We start from the raw sequence: 25,594 nt of genomic DNA on the forward strand, positions 1-25,594 counted from the left end.
TCTAGTTGTGAGAACATCAGCAAGTTATACAATTATGCTTTGTTACAGATAATTCCAAACTCTTGAGCCTTCTAAGAAGCAATACACACACACACACACACACACACACACATACACACACATACATACACACATATGTGTGTGTGTATAAAGCCATTAGAGTAATGCCTAACACATATAAAAACTCATAAATACTTTTTTACTGTCATTTTTCTATTTTCTCACTATCTCCAATTTCTTATACAGAATGGACAAATTCACATTAAGAATGAGCAAGAAAATAGCAGAGACAGAATGTACACATATCTAGTAGTAAGTATGAATGGGTGTTGTAATTATAAATTCTTTATAAATGTACACAAAAGGCATGTAGAATGTCAGGATTTGATGATCATGATATTCCCTCTTTATACAGCAGTTTTTCTTCAGTTAATCCTCTTGATTGAACACATTTCCTCATATACCTTTGAAACAACAAATACTGAAGATTATTCTTACTTCATCTTTAATCTAAAATCTTTGAAAAATAGCTGATAAAAATCTATTCTATATTCCCCCAGCCTTGCTAAAGAATCATAAATGATTTAACACGATACTATGCACAATAACCAGGTTTGAATCCCCACTCCCCACCTGCAGGCAGATGCAGTGAAGCAGGTCTGCAAGTGTTTCTCTCTCTCTCTCTGTCTCTCTATCTCTCTGTCTCTCTCTCCCACATCCCTTTCAATCTCTGACTATACCTTCTCCTGCTTATTGTTCTTCATGTATGAATTTTATCTAACAAATGATTTAATTTCTATTATACATCAGATACTACAATCGAACTTTGCTTAAAAACTATAACAAACTATACTAAATGTATAGTCTTGTAACAAACTATTAATAACAAATTATTAAACAAAAAAACAATAATCAAAACAGATTCTGTTTTTCTATTTCTTTTTCTTTTTTATTTAAGAAAGGATTAATTAACAAAACCATAGGGTAGGAGGGGGTACAATTCCACACAATTCCCACCACCCAATCTCCATATCCCACCCCCTTCCCAGATAGCTTTCCCATTCTCTATCCCTCTGGGAGAATGGAACCAGGGTCATTGTGGGTTGCAGAAAGTAGAAGGTCTGGCTTCTGTAACTGCTTCCCCGCTGAACATGGGTGTTGACTGCTTGGTCCATACTCCCAGTCTGCCTCTCTCTTTCCCTAGAGCTCCAGGACACATTGGTGGGGTCTTCAATCCAGGGAAGCCTGACCAGCATCCTGATGACATCTGGAATCTGGTGACTGAAAAGAGAGTTAACATAAGAAGCCAAACAAATTGTTAAGCAATCATGGACCCAAAGCTTGGAATAGTGGAGAGGAAGTGTTAGGGGGGTACTCACTGCAAACTCTAGTGTACTTCTGCTTTCAGGTATATATTTTGCAGTAGTTTACAGATACGTGTGAACATATGCTCTCTCTCACAGAAACTGGTGTACATCTAGGTTTTGGGACTTTGTTAGAAAGTAAACCACCTGAGATGAAATTAGAGTATACTATGAAAGGAAAGGTCTCACCCCAGTAATGAAGCTGAAGGGTTGTCATTCCACACGTGAAGTCTCTGGACACAGTCTGAAGTGAGGCATGTTGAGGTGGCAATCATTGTGTTGGTTAGGTTGTGATCAGCAGATGCAATATTATTTGGTATGGATTGGGAGAGGCATATGGGAAAGCGGGCCCTATCCACTGGTTCCAGGACTGGGGAAAGTAGAAGCTCTATAGTGGAGATGTGAGGTTCCTGCTGTCTTAGGGTTCAAAAAGACAATCGATAGTTAATGTTATCATCACATTATTTGGTAATTGGGTTAACTTTGAAAAGTCCTTTTGTTAGGGTTTGCTGTACAATACCCAGTATCTTGTATATAGCTGTGCTATTGATTGCTTCTGATCTAAAGTCTAGGCTTTTGAGAGAGTCTGCATATCAATTACACAGCCTATATATTGAAAAGATTCAGTTTGTGTTTTGAAAAACTTAGAGACGTACAATTAAATTTCCCCCCTCATATTAATTAACTAGTGATTTATATGACTACATTTTACTAGGAGTGTACATAAACACCATTCCCACCACCATCCCTCCCACCCACTCCCACCCCCCACTGGCCCAGGAAGCTGCATGTCTACCCCTCACCACAGGGTTTTTACTTTGGTGCCCTACTTAAAATTTGGTCAGGTCCTGCTTTTAGTTTCCCTTTCAGATCTTCTTAGTCAACTTCTGTTGATGAGTGGGATCATCCTATACTCATCTTTATCTTTCTGATTTAGCTCACTTAACTTAATTCCTTCTAGCTCTGTCCAAGATGGGTCAGAGAAGGTGGATTCATTGTTCTTGATATCTGCATAGTATTCCATTGTGTATATATACCACAGTTTTTTCAGCCACTCATCTGTTGGGCACCTGAGTTGCTTCCAGGTTTTAGCTATTATGAATTGTGCTGCTATGAACATAGGAGTACACAACTCTTTTTGGTTGGGTGTAATGGAGTCCTTGGGGTATAACCCCAGGAGAGGAATTACTGGATCATATGGAAGATCCATGTCTAGCCTTCTGAGAGTTTTCCAGACTGCTCTCCACAGAGGCTGTACCAATTTACATTCCCACCAGCAATGTAAAAGGGTTCCTCTGTCTCCACAACCACTCCAGCATTTGTTGCTGCTGTCCTTTTTGATGTATGCCATTCTTACAGGAGTGAGGTGGTATCTTAGTGTTGTCTTAATTTGTATTTCTCTGACAATCAGTGACTTAGAGCAGTTTTTCATATGTTTGTTAGCCTTTTGGATCTCCTCTGTGGTGAATGTTTTGTTCATATCCTCTACCCATTTTTGGATGGGGTCATTTGCTTTTTTGGTGCTAAGTTTGCTGAGCTCTTTATATATTTTGGTGATTAGTTTCTTGTATGATTTATGTCATGTGAAGATCTTCTCCCATTCTGTGAGGGGTCTCTTTGTTTGTTTGATAGTTTCTTTGGATGTGCAGAAGCTTTTCAATTTGATGTAGTACCATTGGTTTGTTTCTGCTTTAGTCTTCCTTGCAATTGGGTTTGATTCATCAAAGATGTCCTTGAGGTGTAGGGGGAAAACATTACCAATGTTTTCCTCTAAGTATTTGATTGTTTCTGGTCTGACATCTAGGTCTTTGACCCATTTGGAGTTGATTTTTGTTTCTGGTGAGATAAAGTGGTTCAATTTCATTCTACTGCATGTTACAACCTAGTTTTCCTAGCTCCATTTATTGAAGAGAGCCTCCTTTTTCCATTTAATGCTTTGGGGCCCCTTATCAAATTTTAGATGTGCGTAGGTGTGGGGATTTATTTCTGAGCCTTCAATTCTGTTCCACTGGTCTGTGTGCCTATTTTTGTTCCAGTACCACACTGTTTTGATGATGATGGCTTTATAATATAGTTTAAGGTCTGGGAGTGTGATGCCTCCATTTCTTTTCCTTAAGACGGTTTTGGCAATTCTAGTGTTTTGAGGTTCCAGATAAATGATTGTAATGTTTGTTCTATTCTCTTAAAGAAGCTTGGTGGAACTTTGATGGGTACTGCATTAAATTTGTATATGGCTCTGGGGAGAATATTCATTTTGATGATATTTATTCTTCCAATCCATGAGCATGGGATATCTTTCCATTTCTTGGTATCAGTTTCTATTTCCTTGAGTAGCGACTCATATTTTTCAGTATATAAGTCTTTCACTTCTTTGGACAACTTTATTCCTAGGTATTTTATTTATTTTGCTGAAACTGTAAATGGGAGTGATTTCTGGATGTCTTCTTCTTCAGATTTAGTGTTTGCATAAAGAAATGCCACTGATTTTTGGACATTGATTTTGTAGCCTGACACCTTGCTAGATTGCCTAATAACTTCCAGTAGTTTTCTGCTGGATTCTTTAGGTTTTTCTATGTATACTATCATATCATCTGCAAATAGTGAGAGCTTGACTTCTTCTCTTCCAATCTATATTCCTTTGATTTCTTTCTCTTGCCTGATTGCTATGGCAAGAACTTCCAGTACTATGTTGAAGAGTAACGGTGACAGTGGACATCCCTGTCTTGTCCCCAATCTGAGGGGGAATGCTTTCAGCTTCTGTCCATTGAGTATGATGTTGCCTGTAAGTTTGCTATATATAGACTCCACTATCTTGAGGAATTCCCCATCTATTCCCATTTTTTGTAGAGTTTTGAGCATGAAACGGTGTTGGATTTTGTCTAAGGCTTTCTCTGCATCTATTTAGATAATCATGTGGTTTTTGGCTTTGCTTTTATTGATGTGGTAAATGACATTGATTGACTTACAGATGTTGAACCAGCCTTGCATTCTTGATATGAATCCCACTTGGTCATGATTTACAGTCTTTTTGATATGTTGCTGTATCCGGTTGGCCAAGATCTTGTTTAATATTTTGGCATTTATGTTCATCAGAGATATTGGTCTGTAGTTTTCCTTTTTGTTGTGTCCCTATCAGCTTTTGGTATCAGGGTGATGTTGGCTTCATAGAAGGTGGAAGGGAGTATTCCTGTTTCTTCAATCTTATGGAAAAGCTTCAGAAGTATGGGTACTAACTGTTTCCTGAAAGTTTTGTAGAATTCATTTGTGAAGCCATCTGGTCCAGGACTTTTGTTGTTGGGGAGATTCTTAATAATGGTTTTAATTTCTTTGTCTGTGATTGGTGCATTTAGATTTTGTAGTTCTTCTTGGTTCAGTTTTGGAAGGGCATATGCTTCTAGGAATGTTTCCATTTCTTCCAGATTCCCTAGCTTAGTGGCGTACAGTTCTTTATAGAAGTTTCACAGAACTCTCTGGATTTCTGTGGTGTCAGTTGTGATATCTCCTGCATCGTTTACAATTCTATTAATTTGAGTCTTCTCTCTTTTTTGTTTGGTGAGTCTGGCTAGGGGATTGTCAATTTTGTTTAATCTTTCAAAGAACCAACATTTGGCTTCATTGATCTTTTGTATGGTTCTTTTATTTTCGATGTTGTTTATTTCTGCTCTAACTTTAGTGATTTCTGTCCTTCTGAATGCTTTAGGGTTCCTTTGTTCCTCTTCCTCTAAGTCCTTGAGGTATGCAGTAAGGTCGTTCATTTGGGCTTCTTCTTGGTGTTTAATATGTGATTGTATGGCTAAAATTCCCTCTCAGTACTGCTTTAGCTGTGTCCCAAATATTTTGATAGTTTGTGTCTTCATTTTCATTCGTTTCCAGGATCATTTGAATTTCCTGCTTGAGTGAATCTCTGACCCTGTGGTTCTTAAGGAGTATGTTGTTTAGTATCCAAATTCTGTGACTTTTAATAATTTTCTCTTTGTTGTTAAATGTTAGTTTTTTTTTTTCCCTCCAGGATTAATGCTGGGCTTGGTGCCTGCACCAATGAATCCACCGCTCCTGGAGGCCATTTTTCCCCCTTTTGTTGCCCTTGTTGTTGTAGCCTTGTTGTGGTTATTATTATTGCCATTGTTGATGTTGTTCGTTGTTGGATAGGATAGAGAGAAATGGAGAGAGGAGAGGAAGACAGAGAGGGGGAAAGAAAGACAGACACCTGCAGACCTGCTTCACCGCCTGTGAAGCGACCCCCCTGCAGGTGGGGAGCCGAGGGCTCGAACCAGGATCCTTATGCTGGTCCTTGTGCTTTGCGCCACATGCGCTTAACCCACTGCACTACCGCCCGACCCCCTAAATGTTAATTTTTACTCCACTGTGGTCTGAGAAGATCCTTGAGATGATTTCAATGTTCTTGAATTTATTGATGCTGTCTTTGTGGCCTAACATGTGGTCTATCCTTGAGTATGTGTTATGTGGATTTGAAAAGAAGGTGTATTCCAGTTTTTTGGGGTGAAGGACTCTGAAAATTTCCAAGAGGTCTAGTCTGTCAATCTCTTCATTCAATTCTCTTGTATCTTGTTGGTTCTCTGCTTTGTTGATCTGTCTAAGTGTGAAAGTGGGGTATTGAAGTCTCCCACTATTATTGTATTACTATTGATTTATTTTTGAAATTCTTTCAGTAGGTGCTTGACGTATTTAAATGGTCCCTCATTGGGTGCATAGATGTTAATGATTGTTAAGTCTTCTTGGATGATTGATCCTCTAATCATTATGTAATGTTCTTGCCTATCTTTTATTACTTTATTTAATTTAAAATCTATTGTCTCTGAGATGACAATGGCTGTTCCTGCCCTTTTTTGTGGACCATTAGCCTGTATGATATTTTCCCATCCTTTCTCTTTAAGTCTGTGTTTATCTTCTGTCACATGGGATTCTTGCAAGTTGGATTATGTTTTCTGATCCATCCCCCCACTCTGTGCCTTTTTATGGCTGAGTTTAAGCCATTGACATTTATTGACATTTATTGATATTATGGATTTAATGTATTGTAGTGCCATTGTTTAAAACAAAAAATTTTTTTTGCTCTGATATTTTTGCCTGTATTGTCATGATGTTTTTGTTTATAAGAGGTCTTTTAGAACCTCTTTCAGGGCCGGTTTGGTGATGTTTGCCTCCTTTAACTGTTGTTTGTCTAAGAAGGTTTTGATCCCTCCATCTAGTTTGAATGAAAGTCTAGTTTCCTTGGTTGAAACCCTTTTTCATTCAGGGCTCAATAGATATCTTGCCATTCTCTTCTGGCTTTTAGAGTTTGAGTGGAGAAGTCTGCAGATAATCTTATGGGTTTTCCCTTGTATGTGACTTTTTGTTTCTCTCTTGCAGCCTTTAGGATCCTTTCTTTATCCTTACACTTTTTCGTTGTGACTATGATGTGTCTTGGTGTCTTCAGGTCTGTGTTGATTCTGTTTGGTACTCTCTCGGCCTCTTGAATCTTGATGTCCTTTCTGTTATTCAGGTCTTGGAAGTTTTCTTCTATTATTTCCTCTAGAATGTTTGCTTCCCCTTCCTGTCTTTCTTCCTCTGGCAGGCCAATTATGCGAATGTTACTTCTTTTGAGATCATCCCATATGTCTCTGTTGTTGTTTTCAGTTTCTCTCTATCTCTTTTTAATCTCTTTCACCTCTTTCTTCGTTTTCTCTAACTCATTCTCTGTCTGACTAATTCTGTTTTCTGCTTCTGTTAGTCTGCTCTCCCTTGGCTCAGCTTCTTTCTTCATTACAGCTATTTCAGCTTTCAATTCTTTAATTACCTCAAGATAATCAGTATTTTCCTTGGGGGTCTCTACTGTTGTTTCCCTAATACTGCCATTCCTTTCCTCCAATGTTGTTTTCATTTCTGTGATTAATAAGTTCATCATTGCTTGCATACTTTTCTTATCTATGGTTACTTCTCTCTGATTTGTAGTTTCTTCTGGGCTCTTGTCTTTATTCATTGGAGTAGCAGTTTTATTTGTTTTTGATATACCCATTTTTTTGATTTATGTGTTTCTTTTTTTATATATATGCTCTGTTGTTCCTCAGTTGTTGTGTCTTGAGTACAAGCAACACTGTACTAAATACCTTTATGAAAATTGCACTCAACAACCTCAGGAATTACAGTAGCAACTGAAGCAAGTATTGAAGCAGTTTAATCACTACCAGTTAGCCAAACAATTTCTCCAGTCTGTGAAAGAAATGTAACCAAATCCCAGTGAAGAAGAGAAAACAAAGAAGGGATAGCAAGAATATGCTATGCAAGTTATGCAAATCTACTATCCACTATATATTTAGGGGTAACAAGTGGTGAAAGGGAACTAGAGCAGAGATACACACATAGGGAGTCCACTCTGAGTCAGATTTCTTACCCAAAATAATTCACAAATTCAGAAAGGCAAAGAAGAAGGAAGAAGTGTATGACAAGATATAAGAAAAAAAGAAAGAGAAAAAGAAAAAAAAAGAAAAATGAGACAAGTGAGAGAAAATGGAAAAGATAAGAAAAAGAGCTGTAATTAAAGATCAGTGAAAGGAAAGGGTTTTTTTGATTACTTTATTTTTAATTTAATTTTTTTTAATTAGCTAGGAGGAGGAGGAGGGAGGGGCGAGTCTATAGAGGAGGTAAGGCGATAAGTTCCTCCCACAATAGATAAGATGCCCACAACCCTAGCAATGAAAGATACCCTAAGAGTTAATTCTGATCAACCTAAAGGGGGGGAAGATATATGCCTTTATATAATATTAATAATAAAATAGAGCAGGGGAAAAAAAAAAAACCCTGTCCCAGATTACCTCAAACCTCGTGATCAGAGGCAGCTGATTGTTAAGAATGAGAAAAAAAAAAACAAAAAAACTCAGGACTAGTCAAGGATAGCTGAAATAGACAGTTATGCAAATCTACTATCCACTGTATATTCTAGGGGTGGCTAAAGGAGGAAGGGAAGTTGAGCAGAGACACTCGCAGTGGGAGTCCACACTGAGTCAGAATTCTTCCCCCAAATAATTCCCAAATGTGTATTAGTGAATTTAAAAAAGCACAGTTTGGTGGTGTGGGGGCTGGGGCCTGTGGCTTTGGAAGCTAGAGGATTAAGGAAGAAAGGATGACAAGAATGAGAAAAAGAATAAAAAAAGAAAGAGAGAGAGAGAGAAAAGAAAAAGATAAGAAAAAGGACAGTCATAAAAGAGTGGTGAAAGGAAGGAGTTTTTATTTATTTATTTATTTTTAATTATTTAATTAGCTATGCAGGGTGAGGTGGGGGGGTTAATATATCTAGAACTCTAAAATAGCACTGTGTTCTAGAAATCTTCGAGGAGATTTCATTTTCTCAGCAAGTTTGATCACCAATACCCCTACCATTTCCTTCACACAATAGCATCTTGTAAGAATAGAGTTCTAGGTAATGCTTTGGAAAATACTAATTTGGAGGGAACAGACGGTAGTGCAGGGGTTGCTTGTCCATGGCACAAAGCGCAAGGACAGGCATAAGGATCCTGGTTTGAGCTCCCAGCTCTCCACCTGCAGGGACTGGGGTTGCTTCACAGGTGGTAAAGCAGTTCTGTTAGGTGTATGTCTTCCCCTCCCCTCTTCTCTTGATTTCTCTGTCCCATCCAACAACAACGGCAGCAATAACAACAACGACAACAATAAACAAAAGCTGGGAAAAGTCTCTAGGAGCAATGGATTCATAGTGTAGGCACTGAGCCCCAGAGATATCCCTGGAGGCAAAATTTAAAAAAATACTAATTGGGATTGGCGTTAGGTTATCCTGCTTATGTCAAAGTGCTACCAACTAATCAACTACATTTTATTTACATAAGCTACTGTTTCCTTAACATTTCGAAAAAAATTCATTCAAATCTATTTTGAAATTTCTAATATAGAATAGTTCATGCATAGGATGTGAATTTTAAATTAAAAAAAAATTTAAAGATGTTAAGTATATAAACTATAAATATACACATTAAAATACCCTCATCAGAATCCATAATTTCAAATGAGCTCCTTTTAGGTCATAATAATAGGGATCTATGAGCCAGCTGAATACTTTTCTAAATTCCTTTCTGGAGTTGTTTTTAAAGAACTGTACTTTGAGTATCTTCATGATGGCTTCTTTTTTTTAATTTATTTTTTATTTAAGAAAGGATAAATTAACAAAACCATAGGGTAGAAGGGGTACAACTCCACACAGTTCCCACCACCCAATCTCCGTATCCCCATGGCCTCCCCTGATAGCTTTCCCATTCTCTATCCCTCTGGGAGCATGGACCCAGGGTCGTTGTGGGTTGCAGAAGGTGGAAGGTCTGGCTTCTGTAATTGCTTCCCCGCTGAACATGGGTGTTGACTGGTCGATCCATACTCCCAGTCTGCCTCTCTCTTTCCCTAGTAGGGTGGGTCTCTGGGGAAGCAGAGCCAGGTGGATCACTTTCTAACAAAGTCCCAAAACCTAGATATACACCAGGTTCTGTGAGAGAGAGCATATGGTCACACATATCCATAAACAAGTGCAAAATATATACCTGAAAGCAGAAGTACACTAGAGCTTGCAGTGAATACCACCCCCCCCAACATTTCCTCTCCACTATTTCAACCTTTGGGTCCATGATTGTTCATGATAGTTTCATCCTTGCAAGACTGAAGTATTTCTGTACAAAACAAAAGCAATTTGAAGCACTTTTAAATTGAGATTATCAAGTAATAAAACCGATTTTCTTAAGCTCAGAAATCTCTATTACACTTTTCTCAGTCACTCCAAAACTAACCTCATCAATGTAAGGACTACAAAAGCTGAATAAGGGCATGAGACTGGCATACTTTAATGATGACTCCTTAGTCACTATCAGCCCATCCCATCATCTGGGGCCCTGATTGGGGTATCCTGGGATTCCCACATAGACATGATGGGCCTAGACCTCTAAAAGATCTCTCTCGCCGCTGTCACTGGTCATCTCCAACAGGAACAACATAATGGATCCTTTTGTGGACCCCCACAGGACCTTGCTTTCAATGTGGATCAACAATGGTAGAGAATATTCCATTCTCCGAAGGGCGTTTGATAGCATACTCTATCTACTACCTGAGGAAAATGGGTCCTGAAATTGGCGCAACTTGGAATGTTCCTATTCATGACCACAGAATGCAAGCTCAGACCTACAGGGATGCAGAAGTTACATAGGTTTCCATGCTGACTATAGGCCCCCGATAAAACTGATGGGGTTTACAGTTAACAATATTTATATACTTCCCTCATATTTGGAAGCTGCTCTCTCCTTGATCCACCTTTCTAGTCCTTTTTCCAGCCATGACATCATCTCCCCAGACAATAACTTGGGTCTACCTGCATGTTAGCTGTTAGACTCAGGCAAAAACTATTAAAACCATGGGCCCCTTGAAATATACCTAAAATAGACCTACTAGTGTTTTCCAAAATGGAGACCCCCAAATCTTCATCTGCAATATTCCAGCCTTTAGGTTCATGATTAGTCAACAATTTGTTCGGCTTTATATCTTAACTCTTTTTCAGCCACCAGGTTGCAGATACTACCATGATGCCAAACGGAATTCCCTGGGCCCCACCAATGTGTCCTGGAGCCCCACTTCCCCAGAGCTCTACCTCACTAGGAAAAGAGAAAGACAGTCTGGGGGTATGAATTGATGTGTCAAAGCCCATGTTCAGCAGGGAAGCAATTACAGAAGCCAGACCTTCCACCTTCTGCATCCCATATCATTATGGGTCCATATTCCCAGAGGGTTGAAGAATAGAAAGGCTATCAGGGGAGGGGATGGGATACGGAGTTCTGGTAGTGGGAATTGTGTGGAATTATATGCCTTTTATCCTATGGTCTTGTCAGTGTTTCCATTTTATTAATAAAAATTTAAAATAAAAGAAGCTCAGAAATCAGTTCTGAGGGAAGATACAATGTAGATTAGAGACCACCTAAGCAGTGGTGTACCCACTTGAACTCACACATGTTCCTGGGTTCAAGTCCTACCTTCAGGGGCAAAGTTTCATAAGCAGTGAAACAGTGCTACACTTCTTTCTCTCTTTCCCCTTCATTATCTCCCCTTCCACTTCTCCTCTTAATGTTTATATGTTTTATCAAATAAATAAATAAATATAAAATAGATTAGAATAAATGTTTTAAAACACTATCACAGTACTGATAGACAATGTAGACTCCTGGAACGCCTAAATTAGGGGCTAAAGGACTATTTATTGTACCAAGTGATGCCTTTTATGTATTTAAATGTACTCATGCATATTTGCTATTTGAAATCCTTTCAATTAAGATAATAGGCAGTTATGAAAATGATAAAACTTCTAGTCTTAAAATAATGGACAGGGGCCAGGCAGTGGTGCACCTGGTAAAGTGCACATACTGTAGTGCACAAGGACCCAGGTTTAAGTCCCTGTTCCCCACCTATATGGGGAAAGATTCAGGAATGTTGAAGTAGGGCTGCAGGTATCTCTCTGTCTCCCTCCCTATCTTCCACTCTCCTCTCAATTTCTGTCTCTATTCAAAATAAATGAATACATAAGCTTAAAAAATCTAAAATAAGTAGTGGATAAAGAAGGTAAATAATTTGTTTGACTATCTTAGTTGATGTCTTCTAAAACCTAAGACTTTCCAGACACATTTAGTAATAGGAAATGAATTTTATTTTGCTTCACATACTATATTTGAAACAGATCATGTACAGAAGTGCTACCTAATCTCTCCAAGTTTCAGCTTCCTTAATCCAGAAAGCAGCTTTTGAATTAGCAGTATTAAATATGGAAATAAAAAATGCACTTAGACTAATACCTGACATCTCCCCAATTAATGATAATTTATTTGAAAGCTAGAATTTAAGCAGAAGGGTTTAATTTTTAAGGCACTGCTTTGTATTCATCACTGTCATTAAACAGAGCATTCAATATTTCTCTTATGAGGACTTCATTCAATATTTACTGAACATATCCTAATCTTAGATTATAGTGCCAAAGACTAGAGATACAAAGATAAAGCTGATAATGTGTTCTCAAAATGTTATGGTTGGTTGGAGAAATTAAAAGTATACTGTAATAGGAGTGAAATTTAATATCTTAAAAATATACATAGAAACTACAGTAACTTATTTGGACAATAATGATAAAACACTTTACGCTAAAAAATTTTCAGAGAAAATTAGAGGAATATCAAATAGAATTGTATATAAAGAGATATTTTTAAAAAGTAAGAAGCCCCCAAAATGAAGAACCCAAAGGAAATGGTGTTTAAAATACAACTAGTTCCAGTAGTTCAGATTTTCAAATGCTTCAAAGAAGTCACAGTGAGAAAGTAGACTCCAGACATGTTTGCAGACTGAAATGCTGCTTGGGCAAGAATTGACTTTGATTGATAAACAGTGTTAAACCATTAAAATCTTTTTATTTTGGTAGTAGTGGTATCAGTGTCATGTTTTTGGCAGTCTAATATAAAAGCACCTGTTGATGTACTTTGGAGAGAAGCAATTAGAAACAAAAAGACCAGCTGGGAAACTATTAAAGTGACTCAAAGGAAAAAAGGAGTTTATGTCTTTTTGAGTGAAAACAAAGGCAAATGACAAGTGGTGGTTAAAAACTGTAGTGACAAATAACATGATTTTTTCAAGAACTTTAAAAAAATATTCTTTAATTCTTTTTATTATCCTTATTTATTGGATAGAGACAGCCAGAAATCAAGAGGGTGATAAGGAGAGAGACACACCTGCAGCATTGCTTCACTATTCCAAAGCTTTCCCCCTACAGGTGGCAAGTGGGAACTCAAACCCAGGCCCTTGAGTAATATAGCATGTCATTTCAACTGGGTGTGCCATCACCAGGCCCAGCAAGAACTTCTTTGAAGGTTTTGTTTTCCTATCACACAAACATATAATTTAGATTTGATTCTTTTTTGGAGGGAGGTGGAATATATTTTGGTCTGCTATTAGAGGTAACCAAGGTGCAAGTCATAAAGAGAACTGTGTCTAGTAAAGCAGCAGAGAGATAAAAACAGCAGCAAAAACAGGACCGAGTATGAGAGCAAGTCATACTAATTAATAAGCTTTTAATTGCCACCATTCTTTACCATATACTACTTGATCTTGTCTGCATCTTCTGGTATTATAGGAAAGTTTACTTCATTTTATTTCTCTATCATGACATTAAGATTGTGTCAATCCACTTTGACACACACACAAGAAAAATCTTTTATTTTGGCATGGAGGGTCTCACAATAAAATTATACCAATTTTGGTAGCAACTAGCTATTGTGTTTACTATAACTTCTTTCAATGTACATGTTATGAACAATAAAAATGGGGTTCTCATAAGTAAAAAGTCAGAATCACTAAATACTTGTAAGTACTCTGTAGCAGATAAGAATTATTGTGCAGCTAATATAATGTTTCCACATTTTTAATTAGTTATTATTTTATTTTACTTTATTTTAGTTTTGATAGGACAAGAGAGATTGGAAGGTAGAATGAGACACTTACAACACTGTTTCATTGCTTGTGAAACTTCCCCCCTGAAAGTGAGGGCTTAAGGTAAGGTCTCTCTATATAATTGCCTATGCGCCTAAGCAAATGCACTACTGCCCAGCCCCCCTAATTAGATCCCTATCTTGAGATAAACACTGTAAAGATACAATTTTGGTAACCAGAGTATCCTTTATTTATTAGCTTAGGTGACTAAATGACTGTGCTCCTTTTGTAAGACTGAAAAAAAAATACTCTTACAGCACTTTTTACACATTTGAATTTTTTTTTCCTCCAGAGTTATCTTTGGGGCTCAGTGCCTGCACTATGAGTCCAGTACTCCTGGAGACTATTTTCCCATTTTGTTGCCCTTGTTGTTGTTGTTACTGTTGTTGGGTAGGACAGAGAGAAATGAGAGAGGAGAGGAAGACAGAGAGAGAAATATAGATGCCTGCAGACCTGCTTCACTTCCTGTACAGCGACCCCCCTGCAGGTGGGGAGCCAGGGGCTCAACCTGGAATCTTGAGCTGGTTTTTATGCTGCAGCACCATGTGCGCTTAACCTGCTGTGCTACTGCTCCACCCCCATGTTTAAACTTTTTAATGGGCATATTTTAACATATACTGAAGTAGAGATAATAGTATGAGTACTGAGCCAAGTTTTTCCAACTATTATTTCTTATACTTTTTATTGGAAAATTCTAAATCAAATATTAACAGTCACTTGTAAATTATTCCACATGCACTTCTACATTTAAGAATTTTTGACATAATGAGCATACTTTCATAATACTATAGATACTTCATGTTATCTATTACCTTATAGATATACCTTATAGATTACCTTATAGATATATATTATCTATATACCTTATAGATGTTTCTCCAATTATGTCAAAGATATTTTCTTATTTGTATATTTATTAATATTATATATAGAGAGAAATTGAGAGGGGAGGGAGAGAGAAAGACACTTGCAGCCCCACCTCATCACTCATGCAGCTTTCCCCCTGCAAGTGGGGACGAGGGGTTTGAACCTGGATTCTTATCCACTGTAACATGTGCACTCAATGAGGTGTGCTATCGCCTGGCCCCTCAAAGATATTTTCTTACATTTAGGTTTTATTATTATTATTTTTATTTAAGAAAGGAGACATTAAGAAAATCATAGAATGGGGGGTACAACTCCACACAATTCCCCCCACCCAATCTCTATATCCTGTCCCCTCCCCACTAGCTTTCCCATTCTCTATCCTTCTGGGAGCATGGTCGTTGTGGGTTGCAGAAGGTGGAAGGTCTGGCTACTATAATTGCTTCTCCGCTGAACATGGGCGTTGACTGGTCAATCCATACTCCCAGTCTGGCTCTCTCTATCCCTGGTGGGGTGGGTCTCTGGGGAAGCAGGGCTCCAGGACACATTGGTGGGGTCTTCAGTCCAGGGAAGCCTGGCTGGCATCCTGATGGCATCTGGAACCTGGTGGCTGAAAAGAGAGTTAACATACAAAGCCAAACAAATTGTTGAAGAATCATGGACCCAAAGGATGGAAGAGAGGAGATGAAGTGTTAGGGGGTACTCACTGCAAACTCTAGTGTACTTCTGCTTTCAGGTATATATTTTCCCTGGTTTATAGATACGTGTGGACATCTGCTTTATATCCTGGAACCTGGTCTATATCTAGGTGTTGGGACTTTGTTAGGAAGTGAACCACCTGGGATGGAGTTAGAGAATACTGTGAGGAAAGGTCTCACCCGAGTAATGAAGCTGAAGGGTTGTCATTCCACACCTGAAGTCTCTGGACAGTCTAAAGTGAAGCATGTTGAGGTGGCACTCGTTGTGTTGATTAGGTTGCAATCAGCAGATGCAATATTATTTGAAAAGAATTGGGAGAAGCATACGGGAAAGTGTTTTTTTTTTCCCTTCCAAATCAGTATCCAAGTAAGCTCTTCATATTATCTTTGGTTATTTTTTCTGTTACACTTCAATTAGAAAAAATTAATTTTATTTTTAAAGTTTTTTTTAGATATTTATTTGTCTACTGGGCAGAGACAGCCAGAAATTGAGAAGGAAGGGAGTGCTAGAGAAGGAGAGAGATAAAGAGATGTCTGCAACCCTACTTCACCACTTGTGAAGCTTTCCCCCTGCAGGTCAAGACTGGGGACTCGAGCCTGGGTCCTGAGCTTTATAACATTTACACTCAACCAGGCATGCCAGCTCCAGGCCCGCAAAATTAATTTTATATTTTATGACCAGATTATCACATTATTTTGTGGAGTTGTAGAGAAAAAATAATAATGCAACACACATGTACATGTATAATTACGTGCATGAGAATGTGTTGGTGCTGAGTGTGATTAAAAGACATAAATCTCAGTCTCTACTACTACAATTTTAAAATCTGAAGAAAAGAGAGAATAATAATGTAAAAAGTATAATGTCTGCATCCTAGATTTGGGGGGCAGGCAGTGGCCACCTGGTTAAGCACTCACATTAAAGTGTACAAGGGACCTAGGTTCAAACCCCTGGTCCCCACCTGCAGGGGGAATGCTTCAGCAGTGGTAAAACAGGGCTGTAGGTGTCTCTCTGTCTCTATCCCTCAATATTTTCCTCTCTCATCTCAAATAATCCCTATCAAATAATAAATAAATAATACTAAATAAAAGTTTAGGTTTCTTAAATTTATTTTTTACTTAAGAAAGGATAAATTAACAAAACCATAGGGTAGGAGGGGTACAATTCCACACAATTCCCACCACCCAATCTCCATATCCCATCCCCTTTCCTGATAGCTTTCCCATTCTCTATCCCTCTGGGAGCATGGACCCAGGGTCATTTTGGGTTGCAGAAGGTGGAAGGTCTGGCTTCTGTAATTGCTTTCCCACTGTACATGGACGTTGACTGGTTGGTCCATACTCCCAGTCTGCCTCTCTCTTTCCCTAGTAGGGCGGGTCTCTGGGGAAGGGGAGTTCCAGGACACATTGGTGGGGTCTTCAGTCCAGGGAAGCCTGGCTGGCATCCTGATGGCATCTGGAACCTGGTGACTGAAAAGAGAGTTAACATACGAAGCCAAACAAATTGTTGAGCAATCATGGACCCAAAGTCTGGAATAGTGGAGAGGAAGTGTTAGGGGGTTACTCACTGCAAACTCTAGTGTACTTCTGCTTTCAGGTATATATTTTGCATTAGTTTATGGATACGTGTGAACATACACTCTCTCTCACAGAACCTGGTCTATATCTAGGTTTTGGGACTTTGTTAGAAAGTCCAAAAACCTGGGATAGAATTAGAGAATACTATGAAAGGAAAGGTCTCACCCGAGTAATGAAGCTGAAGGGTTATCATTCCACATGTGAAGTCTCTGGACACAGTCTGAGCTGAAGCATGTTGAGATGCCAATCGTTGCATTGATTATGTTGCGATCAGCTGATGCAATATTATTTGATATGGATTGGTAGAGGCATGTAGGAAAGTGGGCCCTATCCTAAGGTTCCAGGACTGGGGGAAATATAGGCTCTATAGTGGAGAAGTGAGGTTCCTGCTGTATTAAGGTTCAAAAAGACAATGGATAGTTAATGTTATCATCACATTATTTGGTAATTGGGCTAACTTTGAAAAGTCCTTTTATTAGGGTTTGCTGTATAGTACCCAGTATCTTGTATGTAGCTGTGATATTGGTTGCTTCTGATCTACTTAGTCTAGGCTTTTGAGAGAGTCCGCATATCAAATACACAGCCTATATATTAAGAAGACTCAGTCTGTGTTTTAAAAACTTTGAGACATACAATTAATTTTCCCCCCTCATATTAATTAACTAGTGATTTATATAACTACATTTTACTAGGAGTGTACATAAACACTATTCCCACCACCAAAAAACTGTGTCCCATCCTACCCACCTACCCCCACCCCCCACAGGCCCAGGAATCTGCATGTCTACCCCTCACCACAGGGTTCTTACTTTGGTGCCATACTTTCAATTTAGTCAGATCCTTCTTTTAGTTTCCCTTTCATATCTTCTTTCTCAACTTCTGTTGATGAAAGAAGATCTTTATCTTTCTGACGTAGCTCACTTAACATAATTCCTTCTAGCTCTCTCTGTCCAAGATGGGTCAGAGAAGGTGGGTTCATTGTACTTGATAGCTGTATAGTATTCCATTGTGTATATATACCACAGCTTTCTCAGCCACTCATCTGTTGTTGGGCACCTGGGTTGCTTCCAGATTTTAGCTATTATGAATTGTGCTGCTATGAACATAGGAGTACACAACTCTTTTTGGTGTAATGGAGTCCTTGGGGTATCACCCCAGGAGAGGAATTACTGGATCATGTGGAAGGTCCATGTCTAGCCTCTGAGAGTTTTCCAGACTGCTCTCCACAGAGGCTGAACCAATTTACATTCCCACCAGCAATGCAAAAGTGTTCCTCTGTCCCCACAACCTCTCCAGCATTTGTTGCTGCTGTCCTTTTTGATGTATGCCATTCTTACAGGAGTGAGGTGGTATCTCAATGTTGTCTTAATTTGCATTCTCTGACAATCAGTGACCTAGAGCAGTTTTTCATATGTTTGTAGGCCTTTTGGATCTCCTCTGAGGTGAATGTTTTGTTCATATCCTCAGCCCATTTTTGGATGGGGTCATTTGCTTTTTTGGTGCTAAGTTTGATGAGCTTTTTATATATTTTGGTGATTAGTTTCTTATCTGATGAAGATCTTCTACCATTCTGTGAGGGGTCTCTCTGTTTGTTTAACATCTTTGGATGTGCAGAAGCTTTTCAATTTGATGTAGTCCCATTGGTTTGTTTCTGCTTTAGTCATTCTTGCAATTGGGTTTATTTCATCAAAGATGTCCTTGAGGTGTAGGTGGGAAAGTGTTTTACCAGTGTTTCCCCCTAAGTATTTGATTGTAGCTGGTCTAACATCCAGGTCTTTGATCCATTTGGAGTTGATTTTTGTTTTGGTGAGATAAAGTGGTTCAATTTCATTCTTCTGCATGTTACAACCTAGTTTTCCCAGCACCATTTATTGAAGAGAGCTTCCTTCTTCCATTTAATACATAGGGCCCCCTTATCAAAGATTAGATGTCCATAGGTGTGGGGATTTATTTCTGAGCTTACAATTCTGTTCCACTGGTCTGTGTGCCTATTTTTGTTCCAGTGCCATGCTGTTTTGATGATGATGGCTTTATAATATAGTTTGATATCTGGGAGTGTGATGCCTCCATTTCTATTTTTTTTTTCCTCATGATGGCTTTGGCAATTCTAGGTGTTTTCATGTTCCAGATAAATGATTGTAGTGTTTGTTCTATTCTCTTAAAGAAGCTTGGTGGAACTTTGATGGGTATTGCATTAAATTTGTATATGGCTCTGGGGAGAATATTCATTTTGATATTTAATCTTCCAATCCATGAGCATGGGATATCTTTCCATTTCTTGGTATCAGTTTTTATTTCCTTGAGTAGCAACTCATATTTTTCAGTATATAAGTCTTTCACTTCTTTGGACAACTTTATTCCTAGGTATTTTATTTATTTTGCTGAAACTGTAAATGGGAGTGATTTCTGGATGTCTTCTTCTTCAGATTTAGTGTTTGCATAAAGAAATGCCACTGATTTTTGGACATTGATTTTGTAGCCTGACACCTTGCTAGATTGCCTAATAACTTCCAGTAGTATTCTGCTGGATGCTTTAGGTTTTTCTATGTATACTATCATATCATCTGCAAATAGTGAGAGCTTGACTTCTTCCCTTCCAATCTGTATTCCTTTAATTTCTTTCGCTTGCCTGATTGCTATGGCAAGAACTTCCAGTACTATGTTGAAGAGTAACAGTGACAGTGGACAGCCCTGTCTAGTCCCCGATCTGAGGGGGAATCCTTTCAGCTTCTCTCCATTGAGTATGATGTTGGCTGTAGGTTTTCTATATATAGATTCCACTGTCTTGAGGAATTTCCCATGTATTCCCATTTTTTGTAGAGTTTTGAGCATGAATGGGTGTTGGATTTTGTCAAAGGCTTTCTCTGCATCTATTAAGATAATCATGTGGTTTTTGGCTTTGCTTTTATTGATGTGGTGAATGACATTGATTGACTTACAGATGTTGAACCAGTCTTGCATTCCTGGTATGAATACCACTTGGTCGTGATGAACAATCTTTTTTATGTGCTGCTGTATCTGGTTGGCCAAGATCTTGTTTAATATTTTGGCATCTATGTTCATCAGAGATATTGGTTTGTAGTTTTCCTTTTTTGTTGTGTCCCTGTCAGCTTTTGGTACCAGGGTGATGTTGGCTTCATAGAAGGTGGAAGGTAGTGTCCTGTTTCTTCAATCTTATGGAAAAGCTTAAGAAGTATGGGTACTAACTGTTTCCTGAAAGTTTTGTAGAATTCGTTTGTGAAGCCATCTGGTCCAGGACATTTGTTGTTGGGGAGATTCTTAATAACCGTTTCAATTTCTTTGTCTATGATAGGTGCATTTAGGTTTTGTAGTTCTTCTTGGTTCAGTTTTGGAAGGGCATATGCTTCTAGGAATTGTTCCATTTCTTCCAGATTCTCTAGCTTGGTGGCGTATAGTTCTTCATAGAAGTTTCACATGATTCTCTGAATTTCTGTGTGTCTGTTGTGATATCTCCTCCATCATTTACAATTCTATTAATTTGAGTCAACTCTCTTTTTTGTTTGGTGAGTGTGGCTAGGGGTTTGTCAATTTTGTTTAATCTTTCAAAGAACCAACATTTGGCTTCATTGATCTTTTGTATGGTTCTTTTATTTTAGATGTTGTTGATTTCTGCTCTAACTTTAGTGATTTTTGTCCTTCTGGTTGCTATAGGGTTCCTTTGATTCTCTTCCTCTAAGTCCTTGAGATGTGCAGTAAGGTTGTTTATTTGAGCTTTTTTTGTTGTTTAATATGTGATTGTATGGCTATGCGTTTCCCTCACAATACTGCTTTAGTTGTGTCCCAAATAGTTTGATAGGTTGTGTCTTCATTTTCATTTGTTTCCAGGAACATTTGAATTTTCTGCTTGAGTGATTCTGACCCAGTGGTTCTTAAGGAGTATGTTGTTTAGTTTCCAAATTCTGTGTCTTTTAATAATTTTCTGTTTTTTGTTTTACTCCACTATGGTCTGAGAAGATACTTGGGATGATTTCAATGTTCTTGAATTTATTGATGCTGTCTTTGTGGCCTAACATGTGGTCTATCCTCAAGTATGCGTTATATGGATTTGAAAAGAAGGTGTATTCCAGTTTTTCGGGATGAAGGACTCTGAAAATGTCCAAGAGGTCTAGTCTGTCAATCTCTTCATTTAATTCTCTTGTATATTTGTTGATTCTCTGCTTTGTTGATCTGACTAAGTGTGAGAGTGAGGTATGAAGTCTCCCACTATTATTGTATTACTATTGATGTATTTTTGAAATTATTTCATTAGGTGCTTGATGTATTTAGATGGTCCTTCATGGGTGCATAGATGTTAATAATTGTTAAGTCTTCTTTTCTGATTGATCCTCTAATCATTATGTAATGTTCTTGCCTATCTTTTATTACTTTATTTAATTTAAAATCTATTGTCTCTGAGATGAGAATGACTGTTCCTGCCTTTTTTTGTGGTCCTTTAGCCTGTATGATAGTTTTCCATCCTTTCACTTTAAGTCTGTTTTTATCTTGTGTCAGATGGGTTTCTTGCAAGCAGCATATGGTTGGGTTATGTTTTCTGATCCATCCCCCCACTCTGTGTCTTTGATTGGTAAGTTTAAGCCATTTACATTTATTGATATTATGGGTTTAATGTATTAGTAGTGCCATTTTTCATTTTTGTTTGCTCTGATATATTGCAAGTATTGTAGTGATGTTCTAAATGACCTCTGTCTTTTAGAACCTCTTTCAGGGCCGGTTTGGTGATGGTACCTCCTTTAACTGTTGTTTGTCTAAGAAGGTTTTGATCCCTCCATCTAGTTTGAATGAAAGTCTAGCAGGATTTATTATTCTTGGTTGAAACCCTTTTTCATTCAGGGCTTGATAGATATCTTGCCATTCTCTTCTGGATTTTAGAGTTTGAGTGGAGAAATCTGCTGATAGTCTTATGGGTTTTCCCCTGTATATGACGTTTTGTTTCTCTCTTGCAGCCTTTAGGATCCTTTCTTTATCCTTACTTCTCATTGTGACTACGATGTGTCTTGGTGTCTTCAGGTCTGGGTTGATTCTGTTTGGAACTCTCTGGGCCTCTTGAATCTTGATGTCCTTTCTGTTATTCATGTCTGAGAAGTTTTCTTCTATTATTTCCTCTAGAATGTTTCCTTCCCCTTCCTCTCTTTCTTCCTCAGGTAGGCCAATTACATGAATGTTACTTCTTATGAGATCATCCCATAAAAGTTTAGGTTTTTAAATTGATTTTATTTGTTTTAGCTTATTAAGAGAGAGATACAGAGAAATAGACACATAAGCACTCCTCAGCTCTTGCTTATAGTGGTGTAGTGAAAAGGGGGGAGGATTGAACCTGTGACTTTAGAATCTCAGGCATGAAAGTATTGTACATAACCATTATGCTATCTCTTTTACCTAGAATGTTATAGTTTAAAGAATGATTTGGATAATGAAGGGAATTTTCCTAGAGTAATTGCCATTTGACATAACAGATATTTTGGATTGACCAGAATCTCAGAGACAACTGAATTAAGAAAATATAAATTAATTATTCTATGACTGAAAAATCTGAGAGAAGAAAGATAGAATACAATGAACTGTGGAACTCAGCTAAGTAATGGATACATTAGAGGGAACATAAATGAAATAATACATTTGTATTGGGATATTTTTGAGAGACAGATGAACTGTGGACATATTTGGAAGGATCTTGAATTGTAGGTTAAATAATTTGATCATTGTCTTTTTGGATATAAACCTCTAGCTCCACTTATTTTTCCATATAGTAGAGTGTGCTGGATATGATATAAACATTAACAAGGAAAATACATCAAGTTATTTTATAACAAAATTTAAACACTGTTTGTGTGCATTCCAATAGCAGTTATCTTTACATATTTATAACAAGTTGGTAAGATAATGTTTACATTGCGTAATAACTAAATACTTCACTTAGAAGAACACAAACATGCTGGAACTGATTTAAATGATGCACAATACCCATCAGCCATGATACCTTCATAAAAAAAATAGGTAACTGTAGCATAGTATAAAAAAACTCAGAAAATGTACGAGAGAGAAACAGAGAGAGAGAGAGAGATGACTCTACTAAAGATGAACATATTAGCTTGACGAATCTTAGATAATGAAAATACAGTGAAGTTTATACTATATCTGTTTTAGTGAAGTACTATATCTGTTTTGTTTCTTTGTCTATCATAAGTAAATGTATATTGACTCAATATACATTTAAACAGCATAATTCTAAAATTTTAAACAGCGTAATTCTATTTCATTTTCATTATTAAAGTGTATTTTTAATTTTTTAATTATATATTTTTCTTTATTACTGGGTAGAGACAGAAATTGAGAGGGGAGGAGGAGGTAGAGAGGAAAAGAGACAAAAGATTTTTAAGACAGTTTTTAGTACCCACATATGTAAGATTTCATGCCAAATTTAAGAGAACAAAAACCAGATGTGGATCTGGTTTTTCAAAAACTGAATTCTGGTACTGATGACTAGACATGAACCTGATATCTTTATTCCAATTTTTCTCAAAATGTGACTTCTAATTTTGTGTTTAATCATTAATACCAGGAGTCAGGCAGTAGTGCAGGTTAAGTGCACGTGGCACATAAGGATCCTGGTTGGAGTCCCAGGCTCCCCACCTGCAGGGGAGTCACTTCACAAGCGGTGAAGCAGGTCTTCAGGTGTCTATCTTTCTCTCCCCCTCTATCTTCCCCTCCTCTCTCCATTTCTCTCTGTCCTATCCAAAAACAACTACATCAATAACTACAACAATAAAACAAGGGCAACAAAAGGAAATAAATAAATAATAACAAAATGTTTAAAAAATCATTAGTACTATTTTTTTGCCAGATCATTTTTAGTCATGATGAATTTTATCAATATATATGATGGGATGTTTAACAATTTCCCTGAACTCTACCCACTAAATACCAATAGTCATTTCCCAGTTGTGATAAAATATTTCTTGAAATTGCCAGAGATCCCTGAGGACTTTAAAATGGACTTGCATTTTTATTTTTGAACTATTGATATTTATTTATTGGAGTTGAGGGAACACCAATGAATCACTCTGGCATATGTAATACAAAAGACTGTGTTTAGGGGAGTCGGGCTGTAGTGTAGTGGGCTAAGCGCAGGTGGCGCAAAGCACAAGGACCGGCATAAGGATCCCGGTTCAAACCCCGGCTCCCCACCTGCAGGGGAGTCGCTTCACAGGCAGTGAAGCAGGTCTGCAGGTGCCTATCTTTCTCTCCTCCTCTCTGTCTTCCCCTCCCCATTTCTCTCTGTCCTATCCAACAACAACAACAATAGTAACTACAACAATAAAACAACAAGAGCAACAAAAGGGAATAAATATATACATAAATTAAATATTAACAAAATTTTTAAAAAAGACTGTGTTTAGGACCTCAGGCTCCTGAGTTCAACACCTCATCCACTGTGCTATCTCCTATGCCATTCACTTGTAGTTTTGAACCGCTTGATTCAATGATAAATCATATGTACATTTTACAGATGAAGGTAAATTCTAGTTGATGAAGTCAAGGAAAGACCATAAAAGGCAAAGGAATATTATAAATAGGTGAAGAAGAGGAGAACATTTCTAGAGAAAGTGGTTAAGAAAACAGGAACACAGGCAGATAGCTATGAATTATGTTCAGGGGTCATATGTAACATAATACTAAGATATCTTAAAACTCCTTCTGAAGGTTTAAAGAGTATACATATGAAATGGAAAAATGGATGAACACAGAGTACATACATACTCTCCTGATTCACCCTATGTAGGTGTTTTAATCTATGTGTCTAGTAGAGATTTGTATTTCCTCTATGATACAGGGACATATAGTTTAAATCTGTATTTCCTCTGTGCCAGAGGGGCCTCACAGCAATCAGTGACTGCAACTACCTTACCTCCTCCCTCCACATTCCTAAACAGGACAGCTAGGGAAGAATCCAGCCTATCCAGAAGAGATATGACCTCTGTATCCAACTAACTCCAGAGCCCAAGATCATGTGCCTGCAGTATGCCATTCTCTTTGTAACCGAGATGAAAAACTCGTATTTTTACTGTCTTATTTCCATGAAGAGAAGGATTCTCATTAAGTTTATGAAAAGTTGTGTGCGGTAACAGTGCTGTTATATTAGAACATCAGGGCCAATGATGGTTCCTGAAGGCTTATACTGGTGATCTCAATCTCAACAACACTTCTCAGTCAGGAAGGCCCACTGAGGTCAATGACAACATAAACACATCAACCCAAGTCAAATCCCTGTACACGAGAAACTACAGAAACTGAACATCCATTACTCAATGCTCACAATGACCTGAAGGACTAGGGATACTTTAGCCAGCTTGACATTTGGGTTCCTCACAAATTAAAAGTTCATTTGATGGTGCATATAAGCATTTGCTACATGCTCCTGAGATGTGAAGAAAATGGGTCCTTTTGAAGTGCTAATAGACTAGGAAGTGAATTTTTTATAGTAGTGTGGAGATTCACCTCAAGAGACATCAAAGGCAGACACTCATAAGGTGAAGGTCATGCTTGTGGTGATCCCAGCAGGAGTTT

This window comes from Erinaceus europaeus, chromosome 4 (genome assembly GCF_950295315.1).
Source record: "Erinaceus europaeus chromosome 4, mEriEur2.1, whole genome shotgun sequence".
Lineage (NCBI taxonomy): Eukaryota > Metazoa > Chordata > Mammalia > Eulipotyphla > Erinaceidae > Erinaceus > Erinaceus europaeus.